At 39.1% G+C, this 26,062-nt stretch overlaps 1 protein-coding gene across 1 annotated transcript in view; it reads right to left on the bottom strand.

Annotated features, from left to right (window-relative positions):
• The window catches only part of LOC105459174 (1-phosphatidylinositol 4,5-bisphosphate phosphodiesterase epsilon-1-like), a 126,318-nt gene extending 100,876 nt beyond the window's left edge, over window positions 1-25,442 (bottom strand). The window contains exon 1 of the mRNA XM_011704975.1: window positions 24,864-25,442. The gene's annotated coding sequence lies outside the window, so the exon portion shown is untranslated. The remainder of the gene's footprint in view (window positions 1-24,863) is intronic.
• Between the last annotated feature and the right edge of the window lie 620 nt (window positions 25,443-26,062).

Genomic DNA, 26,062 nt, shown 5'->3' with positions numbered 1-26,062 from the left:
ATCTCTCTCTCTCTCTCTCTCTCTAATATACACTGAAAAAAATAATCTTGCAATTATAGCGAGAATTATTTAGATACAAAAAATTAGCAAAAACGGATAAGTAATTAGTAAGCACTGCGATACCACATATGTTTTGTATTTAATCAATATAGATAATAGAGACAGAAATTATATCTGAACTATTTGTCAAATTTAGTAAGAAAATTCCTCTATGACGTTTAATCAGTCCAGACTCCAATCCAGACTCCAATTATATTTGGTTATGAGACCTATATTTTTTTGTATATATTTTTAGAATATTGCTGCTATAAATTCTACGTATAGCAGACAATTTTTCAACAGATGCAAAAAACAGCGATGTAATTTAAGTGTAATATTTAGAATTCTAGCTGGTACATTTCCCTGAGTGTATATAAATAAATAACAATATAAATAACGAATCTAATCTAATCTCTCTCTCTCTCTTTCTCTCTCTCTCTCGCTCTTCCTATTATCTTCCTGTCTCTAATCTGTCTTTCTCTCTCGCTTCCGAAAATCCACCTCTCACCGGAGGATTATTGCGAGAATGATAACATCATTCCAAAGATGAGCCTGCGAATGAAGTCGTAATGTTACGGCCACGTCAGCTCGCTGTGCGTTGTTCGTAATTCAGTAGAATTTGCCGCTAGACCGAGCAAAAGGGCGAGGAGAATCCCTTACACGGGTAATAATTTCCGGATTTGCATGTGTATACGAGATACTGTCCGTAAATCACACCGCGCTCCAAATAAACGAACCGTTTCCGCAGCGAAATTAGGATTAATTTACACGCGTGGAAAAACGAGGATGCTATTGTCCGTGTGCTGTTACAAGTAAGAAAAACGCGGCGACTCGAAGTGCGAAATGAACGACGACGTTCGAGTTCTGAGAGAGAAAGAGAGAGGCAGAGAGAGAGAGAGAGAGAGAGAGAGAGAGAGAGAGAGAAAGAGAGAAAGAGAGAAAGAGAGTGGTCACGCGTTAAGGGAAAACTAACGCTTTTTATATTTGAGGAAGGAGAAAAGAGAGGAAGAGATAGGGAATTGAACATAGGAGAGTAGGTTCGGGACGAAATGAAGGAGAGCAAACGATTCGGAGAACTAGGCGGTAGTTATCCCAAAGTTGGATGTGTAATTACATAGGGACGGAAGATGGCGAGCGGCGCTCTACGGAGCGCCTCTTGATAGACGTGCATGTAATATTTCGAGTGTACACAGCGCTTAAGTCAACACACTCGAAATCACGAATGTGGAGCACGGTATGGCCGATATTATAATACTTTCAGCGCCGCGCCGAGTTACAAGTCGCCGCGCTCGAATGTGAAAACCAGCTTTCCGAGCGGAACAAATTCAGAATTTTTTTTACCAATTTCTACACATTGTTTCGCATCGCCGAAGGAAGGGAATCGAATGTAATATGTCGGTCGTCGTCATATTTGATATTATGTTGCATTATATATGTATGTACGGTAACTCGATAACTTTTCGAGATTATCGCAAAAATATATGAGCGCTCAATTCATTTTACATTTTACGTACAGCGGCGAAGAGCACTCGGAACTAATTTCAATCATGTGCGAGATAAAGTTCATTTCGCTTGGATTGAGGTAATAACGAAAGTGCATAATGAAAGCGAAGTTAAAATTCAGTTTGATAATCGGGTCAGGATAATTAGGTCGAGATTTTCGTACGCGATTTGTAGAAATTATTCAATTTCAAGGAACAGCAAATAATAACTGGTTTGAGAAATGTAGAGATTTTTACGTTTCGCGAGATCATTAAGATTGCAATGTGATCTCATTTCGCGGCAAATTTTCGTGCACACTTATTTACTTACTTACTTACTTTTAATTTTAAAAAATAAAATTATTAGATTCTCCTTAATGTTCCTCTAAGCGTCTCAGCATTTTTACTCAAATCGCTGTTCTAAAGATATATATATATATATATATATATATATATATATAACATAATCATTATAATAAATTGAATTTAATGTTTAATACCCCGGATTATATTGAGTTACATTTTGCAAGATCATGGGAACAATGAAAGCGTTATAAATGCTGATATATATTATAAGAAAGAGTTCGAGTTACTGAAAGATGTTATTACATCGATCGAGGCTCGCGTTAAAAGAAAATTGAATTGAGTCCCGAGGTAATCAGCTTGCTCATTGATTATTTAACAAGATATTTCCCGAGCGTGTCTCGTAATCGAAAAACTGTACAGAGAGACCAGGAATTAAAAGCAACAAGTTCTCGAGCGACTAACTGTGATTAAATTTCGCAATTTAAAGAGCTAAGGTACGGTTGCGTAAACGGCGCTGTCGCTTTGAAAAAAAAAAAAAAAAAAGAAAGAACCGAATCGTCTCTTTTAGGATTGACGAATATCTCCATATATCGGCGCAACCTCCGGTGTGTCGCCAACCTCGAGATCTACCTCGCGAAAACTGGGATTTATGCGCGACCGCGTTTTAATAACCAGGCCAAGTTTTGATTGCTTTATTTCGGTGACGGTGGGGTCACGGATGCGCTTCTGACGTCGAAGTTGAGAGACGGATCCTCGCGATATCTCGTCAGCTGTGAATGGCTATATAGAGATTTCGAGATGCGTGTACCCGAGGCTGACGGTAGTAAAAGCACGGTTCAAAGCTCGAGACACATCCAGGAGAGGAGGAATAATAAGAAGGGAGTTTCCGACCGGATGAATTCGTAACGCGGCGCTACGCGTGCGTGTGTCGCGGTTGATTAAGATAACGAATATCTGAGAGAACAGAATGAGAATGTGGCAGACTCTCGTTTGCCCGACGTGGCACCTAATGAGGCAGCTGATTTTCGGTTGAACTGCACCCGAAGCGGCTTTGCGCGAGGAAGAAGCGCCCGGGGAGCAACGTGAGAAATATTAAGGATTACACTCGCCTCTTTCATTCGGGTGTAAAAAAAAAAAAAAAACAACGCGCGCCACGAGGTGCAACGTGATTTCTCGCGCAATTTTCGGGTAATTTGGAACATCTCGCGACGAGATTCAGCGCGATTATCTCCGCGCAGCTCGGGGGCGCGCGCCGGTAATTTCCACGTCGTTAGTATATCACTGCAGCAGCGCGGAGTTTAAGGGATCCCTCACGGAGAGCGTGAGGAGCCCCCGCGGTGTGGAATCGATTAGTACAAGCACTTCTGAGTATATAGCGACAGTCCTTCCAGATCGTATAGATACCCGCAAACGCTCGCGCGCAAAACACCCCGAAGCGCGGTAGGGTATTATTTTATGGCGCTTAATAAAACATGAATCTCTCCTCGGCGCGGCGTTGAGGTAAACGGCACGAGGTATCGCCGACGCAGCTCTCGCGAAGCGACACACCCGACACGATGAAGCAATTGCCCGTCGTGTCTCACGGGTTAACGCGTCGAGAGATCCTGCCCGCGTTGATCGCGATCGGCGACGCGTATCCGATTGCACGCGATACGCGAATTAAGAAAATATGCCGGGAACATCCAGCGGGACGCAAATAGATTTTTCGCCATCGATGCGACCGGTGCCGCGCGGTGCAACTTAATTACAGCGGGGGACGGATTACGTCGTGGCGCGCCCTCGCGCGTATACACGTGTCAGGCACGAGTTGCGAGGATTAATTTAATGGACGAAATACTGGGTGCGCTGTTTGTAAATAAATATACGTGATAGTTATAATTAAAAGCGGCCGCTCATTATATGCGCGGCACGGAATTATTCCCGGTCGCAGTTAAACTCGCTAATGATCGCTGACCGCAACGTAATTCTCTGATTCCACTGCCGCCGCGCTTTTAACAAACAAATTGCATTAGTAACGGACAAAGGCCACTCCGGGCCCTTTAAAGTTTCGATACTGTTAAGCGGCAAGATCATCTCCCCGCGTCGCTTTATTCCTGTTGACAATTGCAGGTAATCGCGATACGAAACTGAAGTAAACTTACACGGAATACAACCGTCAACTTAGCGGTCAATTTATTATTCTTATGCAAATAACCACCGGAAAGATTAAAGTTTGGGTATAAGTTAGGCGCATTAACGAAAACTTGGCGCGCGAGTCTCTCGCAACAAGGTGCTCGTAAGGCCGTATTAGCTTATCAAGTAGTTGGCTGCCGGGGCAGTTTCGCGCCAAAAGTTACCTGCCGATATAACTATCTGTAACGAAAACTAACTTACTGCAGGTATGCGCAGACATAGGATTTCAACGCTTAATTGCAAAAACATTTCTTCTGTAGTCGCCTAAACTTCGAGAGAGAGAAAGAGAGACGGGGGGGGGGTAAATCTTTGTTATTTTAGATGAAAGATAGAGCTTTGTATTTCAATTTAGTTGTAACGAAGATACCTTTCCTCGACGTAAGACATCTCCGTGAGATACTTACTTCCCCACACTTTTGTTATTATACTTAATAAAAATTTCTTTCTGTAGAGATGCATCCTTTTCGAAACTATTATCGTAGCTGCTCTTCAATAATCACGTTTATTTAAACAGAAAGATTAGATTTATTTTTTAGATTGATAATTTTGGAAGTAAAATATCCGCAAAGGAATTACTTTTTTAATATTAAAATATATACGTAATTTTGTAAATAAATTTTGCAATATACACATTTCAGTAATAATAATAAATTCGTGCTGTCACAATTTAATATTGATATCGATAATATCGATGAAATATATGTTTAAATACATATTTGCTCCGTGCTCGTGTCAGCAATGAGCGCATTCTCATTTTTTATTAACCAGCTTTTACAACTTTTCTAATAAAAGCTTTATTAATTGCAGGAAAATTTCCTTATAATTGCCTTATAGCACGACATATTTATGCAACGTAATTTTGCCTGTGAAATGCGAAGAACTTCGGATGGCATGTGAGCCCGGGACAATTTCATTAGCAGTTCACGAGATGATTAACTTTACTGTCGCGCGCGTGTTCAAGGTGAAACGGCGACCTAATTGTGCTTCAACGATCGTAGCGATATGCATAAGATCGGTAACGGACACTGATTCCAGGCGTCGAGTAATAGTAATTGCGCGTGTAATTAATAATTGGACGGTGCGATCGGTACATCAAAGATCCTAATTAAGTATCGTCTACAATGAGACTTAAGACTTAAGATTTAAGAAAATTGACCAATCATATAAGTGATGGTCTTCTTATGTGAGAAGAATAATCGATTATGATCAATTTTCTTAAATCTTAAGTCTTAAGTTTCATTGTAGACGCTTTAGTCCCGAAACACAATAGATGTTGTAAGTCTTGAACCGTAAGAAATGGACCAATTGCAGTTGAATTTGAAGAGAATAATCGATTATGATTTGTTAATTTCTTACGGCTTGAGGCTTACTACATCTATTGTGTTTCGGGACTTACAACACGGGAAATTTCACCGTGTACATCTTGTGATACCGTGTAAACTAATCGCGGGAAAGACATCGTGGAATGAATCAGAAAGAAACCATGGAGCTACCCTCGACATATAACGTCACGTAGCCAGCGGTGCATCCCGAACGAAGGACCCGAGCGTTCACGCAACACGTGCTCGAACACGTGCGACGACTGCCACACGTCTTCGATGTATTCCGCACGTCCGACCCCGGGCATTTGCGCGTTCATCCGCTGGCTACACTCCGCTGAATAACTTCACTTCGAACGAACAGGAGGCCCGGTTTATTTTATTTGCCGATCGGCAAGCGGAGAGAGGCTCGGACAGAAGGAGTCTCTCGATTTTCCGCGGAAGAAGCGATCTCACTTTAAAGTTTACTCGGAAGCGTCATATCGAGCGATTGGACGCTGGCCAGTTTTTCGGAAAAAAAAAAACACGGCCTTTTCGAAACTTTCGGGACGACGACACTGGACGTCGACTCCGTTCGTCTCTCTCTGGACGAATGCCATTTCATTATCCTCGACGTTTCACAGCGTCGCTCTGACGAAGTCATATATGCTCCTTTACGATGCAGAACGCCTGGCTCCGCCCGGCCGGGTACATCCGTCAGTTTCTCTTCGCGAGGAGATATTTCGCGAAAAAATGGGATCCTCGTGCGGCAGAGGATGCAAGTTCGCGATGTTGCGATCGGTAATGGGAAAATAGACGTGAACATCTGTCCGATTGGAAATACGTTTCCACGTTTGCAATAACATACGTACGTGCTTGCAGTAATCGAGACGGCAGAAAGAAGCGAGTCGAGATACTAAGGCTTTTACGGCAGTATTGTAAAAGTTTGAAAAAAAAAAACTGATGCATTTTTTAAAAGATTTATATATGAGCATTTTTGTAATGCTCATAATTATAAATGTATTAAAAATTGCAATAAGAAAATCGATTAGATTAACAAGTACATTTTATCAGTCGCAATTTTTCAAAACGGTAGCCCTGATAACTAAAACACTATTTCAACTAAATTGTTTCGAATTTGATACGTATATTTTTGGATAGAGCCTTTGTCAAGCGTAACGGGTTTTCAATAGAATAAATAAAAGTAAATACTTTTTCATGAATGTAACGGTTGTCTTTGTCGTGAAATTCCAATTCCACAAGTTTGAAAACATGCCATTTTGCTATTACGAAAAATTTCCAGATTTTTAAATACAAATAACCATGAACATAAGTAATTTTAAAAATTAATTTTTTAATTTTAAATTACTGTATATAACTGAGATTGATTTAGAACTGTCATCTATTCTGGATTTTTTTAAAATCTTTTTTGTAAAAGTATCTTTAATATTTCTCGATGCTTTGTGTAAAATGTATAAAGATAATCAATAATATAAACTTTAAAATATGAAAATATCTACATTGTTTTCTAATATCGAGTTCTTCTTAATTAAAAAATTTTAATTACTTTATTTTTAAGCTCGTTACAATAATCCAAGTCCTTAAAATAAATTTAAACATTATACATTTAAAATGCTTGAAGAGAATGATTACGCGAAATAATAAAAAATATGTATTAAAATGCAAGAATAAGTGAATCTAGTGAAAACTTTTTTTTTAATCCGCTGCATAACTCTTTAAGTGTCATACTATTATGGTGTTTCTTGCTAAAACGGAACAATAATCTATTACACACAAGAATAATTCAATTTTCATAACTAGTTAGATCATTTGTGCCACTTGTCGCCTGAAATCACAATTGCTAACAAGGGAATAATGGCTTGTATCATTAAACCTGTTTTAGACGATCTATAATTCGCGTCAACATTCCAATTACAATTATATTATTCTATTTACAATTTTATGTATCGCGTAGCACGAAAAATTAATACCGAATTAGGATACACATATATATAAAATATTTAAAAAATAGAAATGCATTAGATTTTAGAAAAAGAAGTTGTAGATGATCTGTGGGTTTTAATATGCAGACCAGAGATCAGATATACTCAAATGCATGAATAATGGAAAGAAGCTTGTGATTATCAAGAGTGATTTAACAAAAATTGTAATAAAGAACATTTTGCTGTCGCGAATGATTTATTTTCTCATGCGGCTGAGCGATAAAAGAGCCCGGAAGACTGGCGGAGACTAATAAACGGCGGTGGAAGAAGTCCAGGTAATAAGTGAAAAGCCGGTAACAAGTGAAAGCCATGATTATCTCGGAGCCAAGCGACTCTGCATTCGCGTCTCCTCCGCAGGCCGAACCACAGCCATGTATTCCCTGCATTCGTACAGAAATCAATAGCGAGCACGTGCACGTAATTGGTGTAACCGTCTCGTTCCTATTGAATTAGTAACAATAATAACGTGATGATGTGTCCGGCTGTGCACGAGCCATTTATTCATTAGCATACAATATGTCGAGTAATGACAGTAATAGCTAAACGTAGCAAGACGCGCAAAAGAAAAAGAGAGACGGCGAGAGAGAGAGAGAGAGAGAGAGAGAGAGGGAAGTCATTTGCTGTCTGCAAAATTCACTTGGATAGAGATCAATCGCGCAACAGATTGGCCGTTCGCTTTGCAGTCTATTAGGTGGAATTTATCGCGCTAACTTTTTCCCGCTCTAGATGTAACACGCGGTCCCGGTGAACGACATCGGATCGACATCCATCTCTTTACATCTCTACCGGGCGCGCCGTTAACGCTTGGGCGTATTGAATTTACGGCACCGCGAATGGAAATCTCGGTCGCTCGTAAATTTCGACACCATACTACGCCGCGTTCGCGCGACTTACGGAATAGCCTACAGAGGAGGAGAAGGAGGAGGAGGAGGAAGAGGAGGAGGAGGAGGAGGAGGAGGAAGAGAGGGAGGGAAAAAGTGACTTGAGAAACGGAGGAAAATAAAAAAAAGATTACCTTCGGTAATTGAAATTCCGCGGGGACCGTGAGCTCTTTTCCTTCCTTCGAGTTTTTAACGACTCGCGACTCTTTTCGCGCACTCCCGTTCCTGAAGTCGGAGCGACCCCGGGAGGTCTCAGTTTCCGTCGCTTTACACCGTCGTCAGTTTACACCGTCCCGTCGCGCCGTCGCCGATTCAGGCGCGCGCGAGCCACGTTACATTCTTTTCTCTTGTTTTTTACAGTTTTAGCTTCAAAATCGTTTACAGACGACAATTATCCGTGCAACAGCAAATATCGTTTATCTCACGCGACCCGGTACAAGTAATCGATTTAGTTTCGATCTATCGATAAATAGTGAATTGTTTCGCAAATTTCTCTCCAGGACTGTGGACACCGCGAGTGAATTAATCTTCCGTCGCGAGGAAATAGTTGCAGTCGCGCGACCGGCTTGGAAGTTAACAATGCCCTTAACTAAGTTTGCATTCTCTCGTCCCGATCTTTATACTGCAGGATGCCCGAGAATGGGATTTTAATGGCAGATTCTTCGACCGGTCTGCGCGGGCACGATTTTTTTCCCGTAATTCAAATGTCAAAGGGCCAACGGTGCTCCCGAGTTGTGAAGTGATTGGAAATATAGGGCGAATCCCTGGGCGGCAATGAAATAACAAGAAACCTCGTTTAGATTTAAGTGAACTTTATTTTTTTTTTCAAACTTTTAATTGCCAAGCTATTTAATATCGAATGTTAAGAAGTTGCATTGGAAAACGTTCTTAACAGACGAATCGAGATTAAATGTATCGCGAGGAAATTATTCTGCGTAGATATAAAAATCTACCGTATATTAAAGATGACATATGTATCCTTCCATTATTCATCAAGACTATTTGGGGAGGGGGGGGGGGGATATCGCTTTAGCATTAAATAATGATTTTATTTTACACCTGTCCGCTCAACCTTTACGTACACTTTAACCGAGCATTGCTAAACACATTCCGTCGAAACAATCCTGAATTCGAGATGCAACCGAGATACGACCGATGTTGCGAGATTTTGACCGCGGACGCTTTCACAAGCGATTTGCGCGAGCGAGGAACACCATCGGACGTGATGAAAATCGAAGCGCCGTCCTCTACGCGTCTCTGCTCTTAAATAAATAATATCGCGACAACAGCGACGAACGCGGATGGGGACGTTTGACATTTCTACCGGTGTAGGTCTTGGTTGTGATACGTGAGCCACGTATATATATATATTACCTACGTGTATGTATACACGGAAGAGCGAGTGTGTATACACACGGCTCGCGAATCGCGCGCACGGCACGGCGCGGCGTAAAGCACGTACGTGCTGTGCAATCGCCGAACGGACGATGGGCTGCTCAATAAATCAATACAAATGGCCCCAAGACCAGATTGGAATCGAATAATGCAACGATTATTACGCGCACAAAGGGGCGCCTCGTAACCGATGCACCGGCCGCGGCGCGCGGCGTACGCGCAGCGTCCCGGCGCCCCGGCCGTATGCACACGTATACCCACGTTACGGGAGCGCTCGACCACGCTCGTGGATATATCACGAAATTTGGGACACCCGCTCAGAGTGGTCCCCTCGGCTCGGGCATGTATATAACCCGCGGGGCAGATTGCTTTTCGTCGAATAACAAATCGATAGGGCTGAGCTCCCGGATCTGCTGGAGATACGGCCGGCGAGAAATCGGCCGACACGCGTGTGCAGTGCGTGTTTTGCCGAAAGAATTGGGCGGATCACGAACTGATGCGGCAGAACTGGAAAAACCTCGACCGACTCAAGTACGAGTTATTTTCGCGATTATAGAGAGAACGTCTGGATTGGAAAAGAAATGAAATCTAATATTGATCACGTAAAGTTCTCTGAAAACCGAAATAATATAATACCTTCAGCATCAACTTTGTCTCCAATTTCTCGAATGTACGTTGTTATTTGGGGAGCGAAATATCCTATATACAATGTCGAAAATACATTTTGATTGCTAAATCTATCAATATTTACAGAATTGATCATTCTTGTGGCCAAAACTGAAATTATCAAGCTCTATTTAACTACATTGTATATTTCATCTGAATCTTTCTTGTTTTTACATCAATCAATCATCGATCGTCATTAAATCTAAAAGAAAAAAAAGACAAGTAAAGAACTCCTTAAATAACTCCGTAAATTATTATATATACTCCGTATATTATAATTACTCCGTAAATAAGTCCTTCAACAAAAGAATGGACTCGCTTAATTTTTTTAAAACGCATTCTCAGCCAACGGCGTTCGGCCGGTCAACGTTTCTTTTAAGTATTTAAGTCCCGCTGTCGCGCGGGAAGCTTCAATTTGCATGGATAATGGTATAATTTAATATTTTGTTGCGTCGGACGTGTATATAGCGCAGTGTAGAGAGCGCAGGAGAGCCTCACCTGAGATATCCCATATTCGTCTCTCGTTTGAAGTTGCGGGGAGATGCGAGATAGAATATTTATAATACGTTGCTTCCCGCCACACGGTTTCGCCCGCCCGACCGCCCGCCCGCCGCGGGAGACTCGTAGTGTACCATGAATATTTAGAAAATTAAATCGGCCAACTTCGCCGGTGTGTCGTGAGCCTTCCACGAGCGCGCCGGAGGCCTCGGGAAGCGGTGGCCCCTCCGACGGGAAGCGGGCGTGGCGTATAGCGGTGAAGAAGCCGAAGCTATCGATATTGTTGCCGCACGAAGGACCAAACTCGTTCGCGGACGTGGGTTGCATTCGTAATTGTATCGGTAATCGCGACCTGGAATGTAATCGAAAAAGTATTTGCGAGGGACGCATCTTCCTGAAGGTGTGTTCGCGATCTACGATGCATCCTAAAATCCGAATCTCTTCGAGAATCGAACAGTTGGAAGTTAAGTGTAATCGTGCGTACGCCTAAATATTTTTCTTTAAGCGGCGTCTACAATGAGATTCAAGATTTAAGATTTAAGAAAATTGACCAATCACAATCGATTATTATTTTTCACACGTGAGATAAATAATCGACTATATGATTGGTTAATTTTCTTAAATCTTAAGTTTTAAGTCTCATTGTAGACGCTGCTTTTTGCACATTCCAAACGGAGACACGTGTGAAAACGACGATTCTGCAGTTTTGACAGAAAATATATATCGCCGAAGAATTAATTGAAGGGTATTAAATATTAATTAATAATTAGACAGGTTTCCGATGATACTTTCTCCGAAAATATTTTTCAGTAAGAAATATGTTGCGTAAATTTATTCGTAATCGCGTTTGCGATAGAATACATTTGTTACTATTTACCTTTGATATTCTCATTTTAAGTATGCTAAACAAAGTACCGTCGTATTATCAAAAAGGTAATATAAATACATTAAGCACTTCAAGTACAGAGGAAAAGATTTTTGAACACGGTCGAGAAATTTAGCAATTTTCATCCTGCTGAATTTTAACAGAAGACAGTAATACATCGTACTGATCTGCTGTCTCGAGGATCCTTTTCTCGGTGGAAAATCTTTTTCACGACATAATGTTTTTAATAACGATACGATATAAAAAGTGAAAGCTTTTTCACAAGTATACACATCTGTTATTGAAAGGAAGCGTCAAAGGGAGTTTATCAATGCCCGAGGGACGGAAATTTTGTTCCGGCATTTCTACTAGTAAGATTTTTATCGCGAAATGATTGAAAAATCTATCGATGATATTCACGCACACGATGTCGCTCCAAGACACAAAAGTGGTTGGGAATTGTGCACGTAACAATGGCGAAACTAATGGATACGTCAGAGAAAAAAGCGAAGGGGAATACATATAGCAGGGAAGAAGGGAAAGAAAATAAAAATATCGAATTCGTTGTTTGAACACGTGTGTTCGTGACATTTGGTCATATAAACCTGCAACCTTTTGTTACGTCCTTTTCCGCTTAGAATCCGCACTATCGCGCGTTGTTATTAAGCTTGCCGCGAGACTCGAGGAGCTGAAATATAATCGAGAGATCGCGCGTGTGAAACTGGAACACTCCCGAGGCTGCCTGGATGTGAATTCGTCTGCAGCGGGGGCGTTTCGTAAATGTTAATTAAGCGATTCCATAAGTAATTCAATAATACGCTCGTTCTCGCGTTCAAATATCCGTTCTCTCGCGGATAAGTGATGTGTATGCGTGGGTATACACGAGTGGCGGATGAAGCCAAGCGCCATCGGCGGCGAGCCGTCCGCGCGTCGATGGCGCGGCGGCCGGAACGATGGTATTAGGGAAACAATTTCGCCGTTACGGGATCAAAGCGCCCGACGTTGCGTTGTATGCGCAAACTAATATTTTCCCCAAACAAAGCGTGCGCAAGTCGTATAAGTGTTTATTGCACCCGTTGCGCCAACGGACGAAAATTTGCAACTACTTGTTGCACGGCAATGAAATCGCGACTATTGATCCGCCACTCCGCGCAACGGCCCGACACTCCGGCCGCCGCGGCATGGCGAAAACTCGCCGTCGGCTGCACCCAATGAATTGCGTTTTTCATCAATTATCGAGAATATCTTTTCCTTTTACGCTGCTAATAAAGCTTATCCGCCACGGCAATTTTACGTGACAATTCCCCTTTACTTGAAACAATTTAACGTGTTTTCGATATTTAATAATGAAATCTGCAATTTCTTTGAAAGAAATTTATATTCTGCGCGCATTTGATTATAACATTTCTACCGAAATTAATTAATTCGCCCTACGTACAGCAATACCGATAGGTACAATATTGTCATAATATTTCATACTAATACACTAACATTAATATTAATACTGAGTGTCACTAATTGTTGTAACAATTACATTTTATTTTGTTCAAATTACATTTAATTATAATTATTTTTGTAGAGGACAAATTGTAATAACATATACGTAATATAATGTCAGCGTTTTTAGAACATAAAATTAATAACGGATTCGATTGGACGAACTTAATGTCGTTATACGCTGTTCTAGTTTCAATATAAAAGTGAAGTACTTCGAATAATAAAATGCCCAATACATATTTTTCATTACATATAAAACAATAAAATATTATTAAAAATTTCGCGGTTTAATTGCGTTTCTATTGTTTATATTAAATACATCTTTACATCGATTTGTATACAACGATTTCAATGTGCGTTGAAAGCGTAACTGAATTGAGTACAATCAAATTCACTATAAGAAAGATAGCATGCTAACAATTAATTAGATAACAAGAGCTCTGGAATGAAAATTGATTTTTTTCCATGTCACTTATTTCACGCATATACTATATCTATTGCGTACTAAAAACTCATCAAAGAAAACTGTTAATTGTTTCGAGCAATCCCGCAAACACACACACACACGTGAAAAGTGAAATCGAGCGCTTCGTGCCCGCGAATTCTATGAGCGATAAAAATGGGGAATATTTTTTGTTAAAAGAAGAAAGAGAGAGAGAGAGAGAGAGAGAGAGAGAGAACAAGAAAATTCGTTTGCGTGCCGCACGGCAGCGGATTGCTTTGAAAGTTTTTCCCGGGGCGATTTCGCGGGTCGATCGTCGGGCAACTTTCCTTAATTTTCCTCGAAAGTTCCGTCGACGCGACGTACTACACGCTACCCTCGCTCGTAAATAAAACACGCTTGCACCCCAGAACCACGGGCACTTAGCAGGACACGACGCGGTGCCCTGAGCTTCGTCAACGGCAAATAAGAAAACCTCCCCGCGACAACCTCCGTGTCATACAAACGGCGTAAGTCGAAAGTTTTGCGCGTCCTCTGCGCAATTCGACGAGAGACTTGTCGTCGCGTGCCCATCGACAGAGCATTTCCGTTTGAAAAATTGGAAAAGTAATGGTCTTTACTCAAATAAATTTTTGAATAAAATAAAAAGAAAATTATTTATCGCACGCAGAATAATCAACTTGGAATCTGTTGACCGATTCGGGATATGTATTCAAGATTTTTAATAAAGATTTACAAACAAAGATTATTGATGTATATATGTATAATATGGTTATTATAAATTTTGAAATAAGATTATTGTTTATTTAAACTACACTTTCTCTTATAACTTGTTAATTTTGGATATTATACGATAATATTCGATAATATAAAGTGTCAAAGTGATGATCAGAAAATTTAATTGCTAAAATTAAATAGCTGACTTTATAATAAACGGATAGAAGAGCATTAATTTAAATGTCAAATGTATAAAATTAATTCAGTACTATCCAGTTGTTAAGACTTTAGAGTGACATGACATACTGTTACGTAAAACCTACTAGAAATATGGGAAATATGAAACATCCAATATTTCAGCACAAACTGTTCGCCCTCTTTTTTTTTGCAATACTTAATAATAAAATATTCACACAGAAATGAGATTTTGGATGGAGTAAGATTTACCAGAATTAACTTTTGCGCTCCTTCCTCTGTTTATCCTGTCGCGATGTAATTTATTGCGCGCAGGGGAGATGCGCGCGAAAAGCGTATTATGCATACATCCCAGAGTCGAGTGTCAGAGACGCGAATGATCATCATCGTGATCGGTGTGTGTTCCCGCTGTGGCGAACGCGATTTCGCGGATCGCATATGTATGCGGAGTGCAAATCCGGATTTCGTGAGTTGAGACACGGCGAACGGCCGATCGATTGGAGCGAGGTGACTTAGGCCAGGGGAGCAGGTGAACTCTGACGTTTCGAGAAAATATGTTTCGGTGGAGGTTGTGGAGAAGAAGGAGGACGAAAGGGGGAAGGAGGAGGAGGTGAGAGTGATGAGGCGAGGGCGAGATAAAGGGCGGGAAAACACACCAGAGACGGTACGGCGAGAGAAGGTGAAACGAACCGTGCGGAGGAATGTGACGTTACCAGAAATAGAAGGAAAGGAGGAAAGCTGACGTGGATGAAGACCGGGTAGCGCGAGCTAGAAATTCACGAATCAAAAGTAGTAAACGACTACTATAAACAGACGGAGGAGAAAGCGAAAAAAAATATATATATGAAAGAGAAGAAGAGAGAGAGAGAGAGAGAGAAAAAAGAAAAAATAATGTAGGATCGATTCGTTCATGAGCAAACTCGTAATTTCTCTCTTTTTTTCTTTCTTTTGACGTAAATATGCGCGTTGGATAATTCGGTATTCTCGTATTTATAATATAATTGAAAAATGTATAATGATCAAAATATACATATATATATGGAGAAAACTGTTCTTCATAATTCTAAATATTCTATACATGATTAATATATGTACTGATATTTTCAAATATCATGATATTTAAATAATATTATATGATATAAATGTTATGATATTTAAATAATCAAAGAGAGAATTATGTATTAATATGGAAAATAAGTTACATATATTTATCAAAAGATGCGTACATTTATCATAATACGATTTTTAATTCGATTTTCATGAAAGTCCGACCGCAAAGAATATTGCATTAATGATGTAGAGATGCGATTAAATGGATATACCTATCGAGAAATATATATTGAAAAGCAAGGAGAAGGATGAAGGACGCGGGAGCGATTCTTCAAGACAAACGTTAGCAGACATCGATGGATCGATATTCCGGGATGAGATCCCGAGTAGAAACGAAAATTGGAACACGCCGGCGCGGGCGGAGGAGAATATACATAGGATGCAGGGGATGTACAGGAGTATACGTAGCGAACGCGCGCGTATATATCGTGAGATCTCCGCTGTCCTGTCGGGTTCGGGATCTTTTTACCATCGAACGCGACAGAGACCGCCGGCGGTCCTCGGTCGAATTGTATTAGCGACGATAACTCGTTTTCGTTTCGGATTGAGTTAGTCCCGCATCAGGCGCCCGTAGCTACTTCGTGGCGAGTGAAAGATAAGAGAGAGAGAGAGAGAGAGAGAGAGAATGAGTGAGTGAGTGAGTGAGAACGAGAGGAAGAGAGGGAGGGAGGGGGAGTGACACGCGAAGAGGGTGCGCGTCTCTTCTTTTATCTCAACAAAATCGCGGGATGCGAGAAAGTGCTTGTGTGCAAAAGTGTCAGTGACCTTAAAAAGTCTCTCTCTCTCTCTTTTCTCTTTCCCTCTTCTGGCATCAGTTTCCCTTGACGTTTGACGCGCCGTCAAATGGAATTCGCCAATACGCCGTCGTCGACGGGTTCGTAACCGAGCGACCCGGTTGCGTGACTCGTTAAAGTTCACCGATCGCGGCACTCACTTTGCCCGGAAACTTGTTCTCTGGCGCGACATTTTTCTCTCGTATTGTCGAGGTGCCGGAAAACGAGTAACGTTTGGACGAGTTGGACGACTTTTGCGCGACGACTTTTCAGCACCTTTAACCTTGAATTTTATTCAAGACGAGCGAAAACGATCTTGTTATCAAATTGCCGTACATCAAACTTCAGAGGTATGTCGTTCGTAGTTACGCGAATAACGTTGAACATGAATCGTTCACCTGGAAGACATGCTCATCTGAAATTCTTCCCTTTCTTTATCATTAAATACAAAAGAAATGGAATAATTTATGTTCATTAGAATCTAGAATTTAGCGCAGCATGAAAGTTACTTTAATCAATCGATAATCTATTCCGATAATTCGGAATAGAATTCCACTTATGATTTTATATGTCGCATTTTGATGTATAAAATATGTATTTCAATTACATGCATATATCTATACATATTTTAATTTTTTTCAATTATTTTTTGTATTACAATGGCACATAAATAATTCTATCTAGAATTCTGATGAAATCGAAAAAAATCAATTCCATTCTATGATTAAAGAAACGATTTCTCAATAAATTTTAACCCACAAAACAAAAACTCGTTTTCTTTTTTAAATCATTCTCTTTCTTCGAAAAGAATTGTATTTTGCACGGAGAAGAAATATGTACGGAAAATATATTTTAATATATGTCGTACGCAATGCGGTGTTCCCAAAAACAAGAATATCTGAGATCTGAGGCGTCCGCGCGCGGGGATATTAAAACGTTCCTGTTCTCAATCTCTATATCGATACCGATATCGATATCGGTTTATTGCGCGGTCCACAACCGAGTAGTTTTGCGGTTAAGTAAGTTACATTCTCTCTTGGAAATGGCGTATCATATTAAAAAAGATTCTTCCCGCGAGAGACGTTGTATCGTGAAGCAGAGGGGGCGGGGAGGGGAACAGGGCGAGAGAAACTCCATTAATCCATGTTTCAGATTCTCGCCACGATATTATGTTATATATATATTCACCGAGATAGGTAAATTTACACAATTGTTTTTGTTATTTCGTAAAAGTAGAAAGGAAACGTTATCTCGTTTCGTCTTTTCTTTTTGTAGAAATCTTCCGATCTCTAAACTTTGGATAAGAATAAGAATTAAACTTGATACACGGTATAGAATAATAACGTAGATTTAGTTACACGCGCTGTAGAAAACATAACAATTTTCTTTATACATATAAATAAAATGCAAAGTAGACGTTTAAAACAACGCAATGACGATATTATATGTTAGGTATACCGGCAATATTAAAAAAAAAACTTATACAATTAATTATTTCTTTTTTTATCTGACAAGTTATTTTACAAGAAAAACACAAAAAAAATGTTTTCTAATTTTGTTATTCTTTTATATAATCTAATGTAATCCTGAATATACATGTGTATGTATATGTATACGTTATATACTTATATATGTTATATTATATATAAAACATAAAAGTAATGTGTTTTGATATAAAATCATTATTGTTCATCAATATTGTCGTTAAAATTGAAAGAATAATTATTGACAGGAATTAATTTAATAATTTATGCCAGTTGCGAAGGATCGTTTAAATCTGTGCTGACAACCACGTAAATTCAGTTGTGTCCGCTTTATATTTCAGCAGCAATTAGCAATTTAGCTTCTCTTGATGCACAGCAATTACCAATTTACCTACCCTCGCTGCATAGCAATTACAAGATTACCTTCCGCGCTCCGCGTGGGTCTACCGGCACCTTCAGATGTCTCCCGAACGTGTTTGCTTATGTTCGATATATCGTTCCTCTTTACGACATTCCCACAGGAACGTCAAGAGACGAGCAACGATGCGCGCCGGGAAAATAAATTACGTTTTACTTGGATGCTCAAGCCAAACTGAAAACGGAGTTTTCCGCTGAATTGACTGATCGGATCGGTTAATCTGCGCATGTAAGATAGCGAATTCATTGAACCTCCACATTGAAGTATATCCATTACGACACGCCATACTAGCGTTAGTATTTAATCAGTTTCTTCTTGTAAATTTCTAAGACGTGAAGAACATTAATTACCAAATTATTAAATCTTTGAGGCATAAACCAATCTCTCGTAAATTATTCATATCAGAAAATCTTCATAGATTTATGTTTATATTGTGCTCGTAAGAAATACAAAATGATTATTTCTAGTTAATTAATGAAGTTGAAAGGTGAATTAATTGAAAATAATATGATACTTTTTATAATAAATTTTATAATAATATTAAATTGTAGAATAATCAAGAATGTCTTTTATTGCGTAAAAATTTTGAGAACATTTAATTCTACAAATTAATTAGTCAGTATGTGTATATTACGACAATATACTTTTCATTTAAACAGAAAAACGGAATACAAATTTTGGAGATCTAAGACCGGTATTAATAAAATCAAGAATAATATTACTTTCATTTCAGTATACATTATATATATGCGTATATATAATTTAGTAAATCGTTTTCTCACCTTTGATCTGTAACACTAAATAACGCGTAAGTGGTTAATTCAATTTACCGTTTTATACGAGTAAATTACAAGTGCTTGACGAGAAGAGCAAAGACAAATGAATGGCCAACTTCGAATAGTACTTTAAACGAAAGTTAGAAAGAGAATCTAACTCGATAATAGTTTAAGACAATCTGTAACGTGGCTATACCGCAATCAACAATAATTCGGAATGTAAAATGTACCTGTATACGCAAACAGCGCAACCAAAGTTGACGATTTGCAAGATTGCAATAGCCATCGGATAGACGCGTGGACAAGAAACGAGAAACATTAAAACGCATCGAAAACTCCCACAACTCTCTCTAGTATTATATTACACTCTTTATAAACCGTGCATTGGGTTTCCGTAGGAATTTCAATAAAAGCAGAACGAGTTTAATTTCGAATAGAACCAATCCAATTACAGCAACGAATTGCAGAGTTGCCATTTTTTTTGTCCGTACAAAATGCGCGACTCTTGCAAAAACGCATCTAGAATTTTAACCCCAGGGCGGCGTACTGAATGCGCGGCGGCATTTCACTTTTGCGACAAATGGATGAACGATTTCGGATTAAATTTAAATTCGCGCGGTCGAATGCGCGATCGAACTCAATGTCGAAAGCGTTTCGATCCTCGCCAAGTTCGCGATGAGTTTGTAAAGAATTTTAATAAAAAAATTATGCATTCCACGAAGCAACTTTGTCATCGTGATAGAAGCTCGTGAGTAAGCGCCTGAAGTACATTTTCCTATGCAATATCAATTTCCATAAATGCGTTTAGAGCACGGAGCGCACAAAGAATTTCTAATAAAAGATTGATATACATATATTCAATTTGGGATCATAACGCGTATTTGCGTGTTTGACGCAAATTCTTATCACTCTCTCGAAGAGGCTTATGATGAGAAATATGATATCTTCTAGATTTTTCCCAATCGAACTGACGTCACAATTCATATATTCGAAGCGCGTTTGCGGTTTAATTAGTAATTGAATAAAAAAGACACATAACTGCATTTCGATGACACTTCAACTGCATTTCAATGACTTTTTCACCAGCGAATATACCACGATATTAGCAGCATTTTGAAGTGACTGATTTTAATGTTGAATTGATGATCGTAATGTGATCTGACACTAAATAGATTCTCGAACGATTAACTTTATTAAAAGCTATCACTATCAAATTAAACAAATTATCGTACTATTCTTCATGCAAATAGATCCATTGTCTATATCTGTCATTTCTTTTGTAATATTTTCTCTTTCTCTTATTCAGGCAGATATACATATAATTTGTATGTGTAAATATGCTATAAATATGCTCTTTATTAAAGCAAATAAAGATTGATTATGCGTTGTTATAAAATAAATAAGCAAGCGGTTCCGCATTCATAAAAAAAATATTTAAAATAACTTTTTTGATTCAATATATTTGTAACGTTAATATTAATTGAATAAAAATTTCAATAGAACTATATAATACAGAAGATATTTTCCTTGTATGTACTGTAAACTTTATATTATATTCCGTTCTGCAAGTTTTTTCCGCGAAGTAAGATCAGCGGTATAAATCAGGCCTTCTCAGGTTTTCCAATTCCAGGTCAACTTTGTTAGTAGAAGTATTAGTAGAAATTTTTTATTATTTTATACAATTTTATTCTTCAAGAAATGTAATATTAGTAACGAACAATGACAAAAGTTTTCTATTCTAACAATTCGAATTTTATTATACAATATATATGCGTATATGTTTTTTATATTTGTTAATAAAGAAGTTGTTCAATATTACATTTCACATTTAATTATATAGAGAGTAATCTGTATAACGCAAAACCTATTTGCGTTCTTTTTCAAGTTTTCATGGGGACTCTCATTTATTCATACGCGAGAGAACTGAGTGGACCGAAATTCTGTAAATTTAAAACATGTATTTTTTTCCCCTGCGTGAAATTAAAGAAAGAGCGTTGTCGTTTTTGTCAGCGACATAAGTTACAAAGGCAAAGACTCCGCGTGATATTGTTCCATATCGTTTTTCCTCGGCGGATGTTATCAGAATTACTAACTAGATCGCATGCGTGCGCCGCGAGATAAAACGCGATCGTGCGCTCGAAAGAAAGGCTTCATTTTTAATTAACTAAAATAGAAGTTCGCACAGTAACTCAGAGCTTTTATGTAATAATGACGTGCGGCAACGCTACAATTTGCCTGCACACGCGAAAGCATAACACGTTATTAATATTACTGACCGTTATTAGTCGGAAAGGTGGCATTAAGTTGACCTAAATAACATCCGCAAATTGATGCTGGCATTCTTGTTATGGAATTATATCTTTAATGAAAATGAACTATGAGCTGTGATTTCTGTGTTTTCGATTGCAGTGTGCAGAACGTTCCTCATATTGTCCAAAATTTTCACGCATTTCAAGAATTATTTGTCGTACAATTACTTTACGTACACACTAAAAAACAATCTGTACTTGCGTTAAAAATTCTTGTTAAAATTTTTATACAGAATTTTTAATCAAATTTTAATGTTAATTTAACTGTATATTAACTGTTAATTTTACTGTTAATGTTAATATAATTATATTATTATTCTGCGAAAATAATGTAATTTAAAATTCTATAAGACAAATAAATAAAAGATAATCATATGTGTGTAATTTTACTGAAAAAATGTATTTCCACGATTTATTCTCAAATTGTGTCGAAATGTTAAACTTTTTATGTTAATTTTTACTAATGTTTCATAATGTTTTCGTTTATGTTACTTTCTAATATCTTGTTTCATAATGTTTTCGTTTATGTTACTTTCTAATATCTTGTTAACTTTAAGTTAACACAAAAATTTGAATACATTGTGTCACAGGACATAAAATGTTAAAATATTAAAATTAAATTTATCATAAATTTTCCAACTGCGTAAGTAAATAATTAAATTACGCGTAAAAATCACATATAACAATCACAGGTAAAATCAACCAATCTAGTTATTTAATTATTAAATAATTAAATTAAAGTAAGTAATTTCTCAATTAATAACATTTATATTAATATTAATAAATGTAACTATAACTTCTTTTGAAATTGCATTTTAACATATACAAAGAACATTACTCTCGTAAATTTGACGTGTGATAATGATATCTATTGTATCGACGACGTAAAGTAATGAGCATAATTCTGTTTGAATACAGAGGCGCAGCGCTTGCAGCAAAATTCTGTGATATTCTACAAGAATATACGAGTATATCCGTGCGCGCAGATACGTGAAAAATACGACCGAACCGAAATGAAGGAAATTCATAACAAAGATGCCTTTATTTTTTCATGATTCGTATAATTAAACCAGAATGAATCAGAGCGAAAAGTGTGCGAAAGATGGAGCAGAAATTATTCTGGTTAAGATAAATTGCTTCTTTTTTCATAAGAAAATATAATTGAAGAGAAAAGATGTTTTGATAATACTTATACCAACTATCTCTAGTATTCTTTGATTTAATGTCTTGCATTTTAATCACCGTCTCCATTTCTTTGTTTCATCTTTGTTACGAAATTAATTTATTACCGCGAGAATAAAATAATATAAGATATTATATATGTATGTTTTGATACTTATATACCTTTGAAAATTGATTAAATTAAAAGCAGGGCAGTGAGAAAATTATTATCCGAGAAAATGCAATACTTAATCGCATCTAAATCATTATTTAAATATAGATGAATCTAATTTTCTACATAATTAATGATTAGACTTGACTATATCTGTATTATTATTAATATATTATTATTAATTGTATCATTGCATAGATAAGTCTAACCGTGGGAAATGTAAAAATCGCACATAACGGTCACAGATAAACTGAACAAATCTAGTTATTTAAGTCGAATTATAAGCACTGAGTGAAATTTCGCATAACATTACGATTATTGATACGAGATGACGTACAAAAATTTACATCGTTTTATCTCTAAGACTGTGCACCTACTCGAAATTTTCAAGACAGTTCTAACGGCACATGCGTAACGGGATCTATTTTATATTTTAGCATCAACAAGGTCCAAGGTACTTAAAAATTTATTATACTGGACGAAGGTCTATTTCGAATTCATGCCACGGTAGAAATGAAGAAACGCATAATCGCGTCTACCTACCTCACGTTATCCGTTATCACTAGAAGGTCCACTGAAATAACCGTCCCCTAATCCAACAACTTTCACGCAACGCGAAAATTGTCAACTCGAATTACGGTTACGCGCTGATAATGATCTTAAAGCTGTATACACATGTATCTTTGACAAATTTTCTCCCCTCTTTAACGTTCACAAGACGAACTTGGGCGCATTTCAGTGCCAGAGAAATTTAACTTACACAAACGATTAGCGTGAGATTTTAGACGATTTTAGACTGTTGAAATAAATATAAAAATTGAAATATCCATTAAATCGGCTTCTAATCGAATTAGTAATTATTTTAGACGAGGCACATTCTTGGCACGCACATTTAATATTAATGTGATATTTTACTAACATGATTTTAAGTTTGTTAACAAGAACAGTAAAAGTCTAGAAATAAGATGTTTAATTACTGCTAAATATATAAAGAAGATATGGATACGGTAACGCTAAGGGATAATAAAGTAATGAATGAATAATGTAGAAAATTATAAAGATAACTCCTTACATATAACATTTTTAAATATGTATGGAAATTATCGATAAATTAAAAATGTCCCTTTATCCAAGATGGATCTCCGCGATTTATCAAAAAGCAATTTCAAGTTCATTACTCGTTACTTACAATGTATGGAGTGGACTATCACTTCAAATACGATAGATTCCTTAGGGAACATGAAATCGATATTCCTCTGGTGAAAATTTGATGAGAGATACTTAATTACAGAGATACTTAACGTCATGAATTAAAAGACTTAGGCAAATTAAGTTTCCAAAATATAAAGAGTTAACATCCTAATTTCTCAGTTAATTTCACTCGTATTTCCCTTCAACACAACTTGGCGCAGGTTTTAGTTACTCCCAGATATTGGGAGGGAGAGAGAGAGAGAGAGAGAGAGGATTTGTGTGTGTCAGCAATTAAAAGGTTGCGACAAATTACGAATTCCTTCGAAATCTCCGTTGGAGAACAAATTGCGTGGTCGTGTAATCGAATGTGTTTCTCCGATAATAGATCGAGTCATGTTACAAATAGCGAAAAGTTAGTCGGTTTAAATTGGGGATTGATCTAGAACGCGAAACAAGATCGTACGATTTCGCTCAGTTCAATCTTCCGGATGTCGAGAAACGTACCGGTTTTTTAATGGATGTAATTACTTCTTCGTATCTACAATATTAAAACTCAAAATTTTATCGCAAATTTATCAGTTTCCTCAATTTATCAGTCTCTCTCTCTCTCTCTCTCTCTCTCTCTCTCTCTCTCAACCCCGCACTTAATTCTCACGAAGATTGCTGAACGCGCACTATGTCGCGTTTAAATCTCCGGTTCTGATATTGGCGAGTCTTTCGCGTGCCTTCACGTAGAAAGGAATGCGATTAATCGGAGCAATTCTCAATTAATTGGAGCCTCTGCCCTCGTCGACGACCGGCGGCGGCGGATATCGCGTTGCGTGAAAGTGAAACACACAGAACTCACGTAACGTGAAAAAGGGGGACAAAGGGTTCCGAGAGGCCGTCCCTCAGGAACCGCAAACGGAACCGAGAATCGGGAAAAGGACCGGGGAGTTTCGGATATTCCCTCCCTTTTCTCCTCTCCGATCCTTTACTCCTTTCACATCAAGCGCAAACACTTTATCTACTCACTTTTGTCGCAGCGCAACACTTTCCACTTGCGATTTCCTCGTGCGTAGGCGGACTCTCGCGCTCTCCGTTGTTGTTTATACTGCGTGCGGGCGAGTAAAAGTTGCGACGGACGCGCGACAATCCGGTGGTGAGGGATGAGGAATGTACGGAACGTGAAGAGATACGGATGTAGAGAGATCGAAACACGGGGAAAGGAAAAGATACAGAGACACGGATGCGGGATAGATACCGGAGGGGGACGGTAAGGAGAGGACGAGTACACACGTCTCGCGTGGATCTCACCCTCGCCGGGACACCGGACGTGGACGTTCGGAGGGAGGGGGAGGTGGCGACGGCGACGGCGACGGCGACGGCGGTGGTTTTACGCGCGTTTCACAGAGTCCAGAGACGTAACTATACGACGGTGTGCGAACGCGACGGCGGTCGGGACGATACTGCGCCCTATTGGACGGCCCTGCGCAAATATAATGGCGCCCCTCTCCTGCGGTACGTCCACCCCAACCTCGACGTCGGCGTCGGTGCCACACCGCTAACCCCCCTCGCGATCTACCGTATGCGTCCCACCCTCGTCGGGACTGGTCCGCCGGTCGCCTCTTCTTCCTATCCTTTTATCTTCCGCCCTCCGTTGCTCTCGGCCATCCTCCGCGACAGCCACCCTTTAACTTCCCCCTCCCTCTTCTCCCCCTCGGCACCCCCTCGCGGCAACTCTCCTCGTCCCCCTTCTTCTTCCTCACGCCCGACCTGTTCTTCCCGCTCTTCCTCGTCCGCGTCCTCGTCTTTTTCTCTCGCCACTGGTCACCGCTGCACGTACCCTCGCGGGGGAGCCCCCGAGGGCTCTCTTTTACGACAACAACACACGAGCGCAACGCGGTGAGCTTCCGGTGCGCATCGATAACCATTTCCGTTCGCGCTCGAACAGCTCGGCTCGGCTCAACGCCACGCGGAAAACTCTTTTCTCTAGCTTCCCGGGGAGAAGAACGAGAGGGACCCCCCCCCCCTCCCTCCGCTTCCTCGCGTGTGCCCCGCGGGATAAACACCGGGGTTAATCGCGTGCGGTCGGAGTTACGCTCGCGAGCGCACGGGAACGCTCGCTCGAGATACGCGCGCGCTCATTAACCCTCCTCGGCATTTTTGCCGGATGAACGGATTTTAATTGCATGACTGGCTTATATATACATATATATATATATACGGGAACG

The sequence above is a fragment of the Wasmannia auropunctata genome, unplaced genomic scaffold, assembly GCF_000956235.1.
Source record: "Wasmannia auropunctata unplaced genomic scaffold, wasmannia.A_1.0 LD336101.1, whole genome shotgun sequence".
In the NCBI taxonomy this organism is placed as follows: Eukaryota; Metazoa; Arthropoda; class Insecta; order Hymenoptera; family Formicidae; genus Wasmannia; species Wasmannia auropunctata.
Note: the sequence above shows the minus strand (reverse complement) of the source record. Positions and strands in the feature narration are given on the sequence as shown.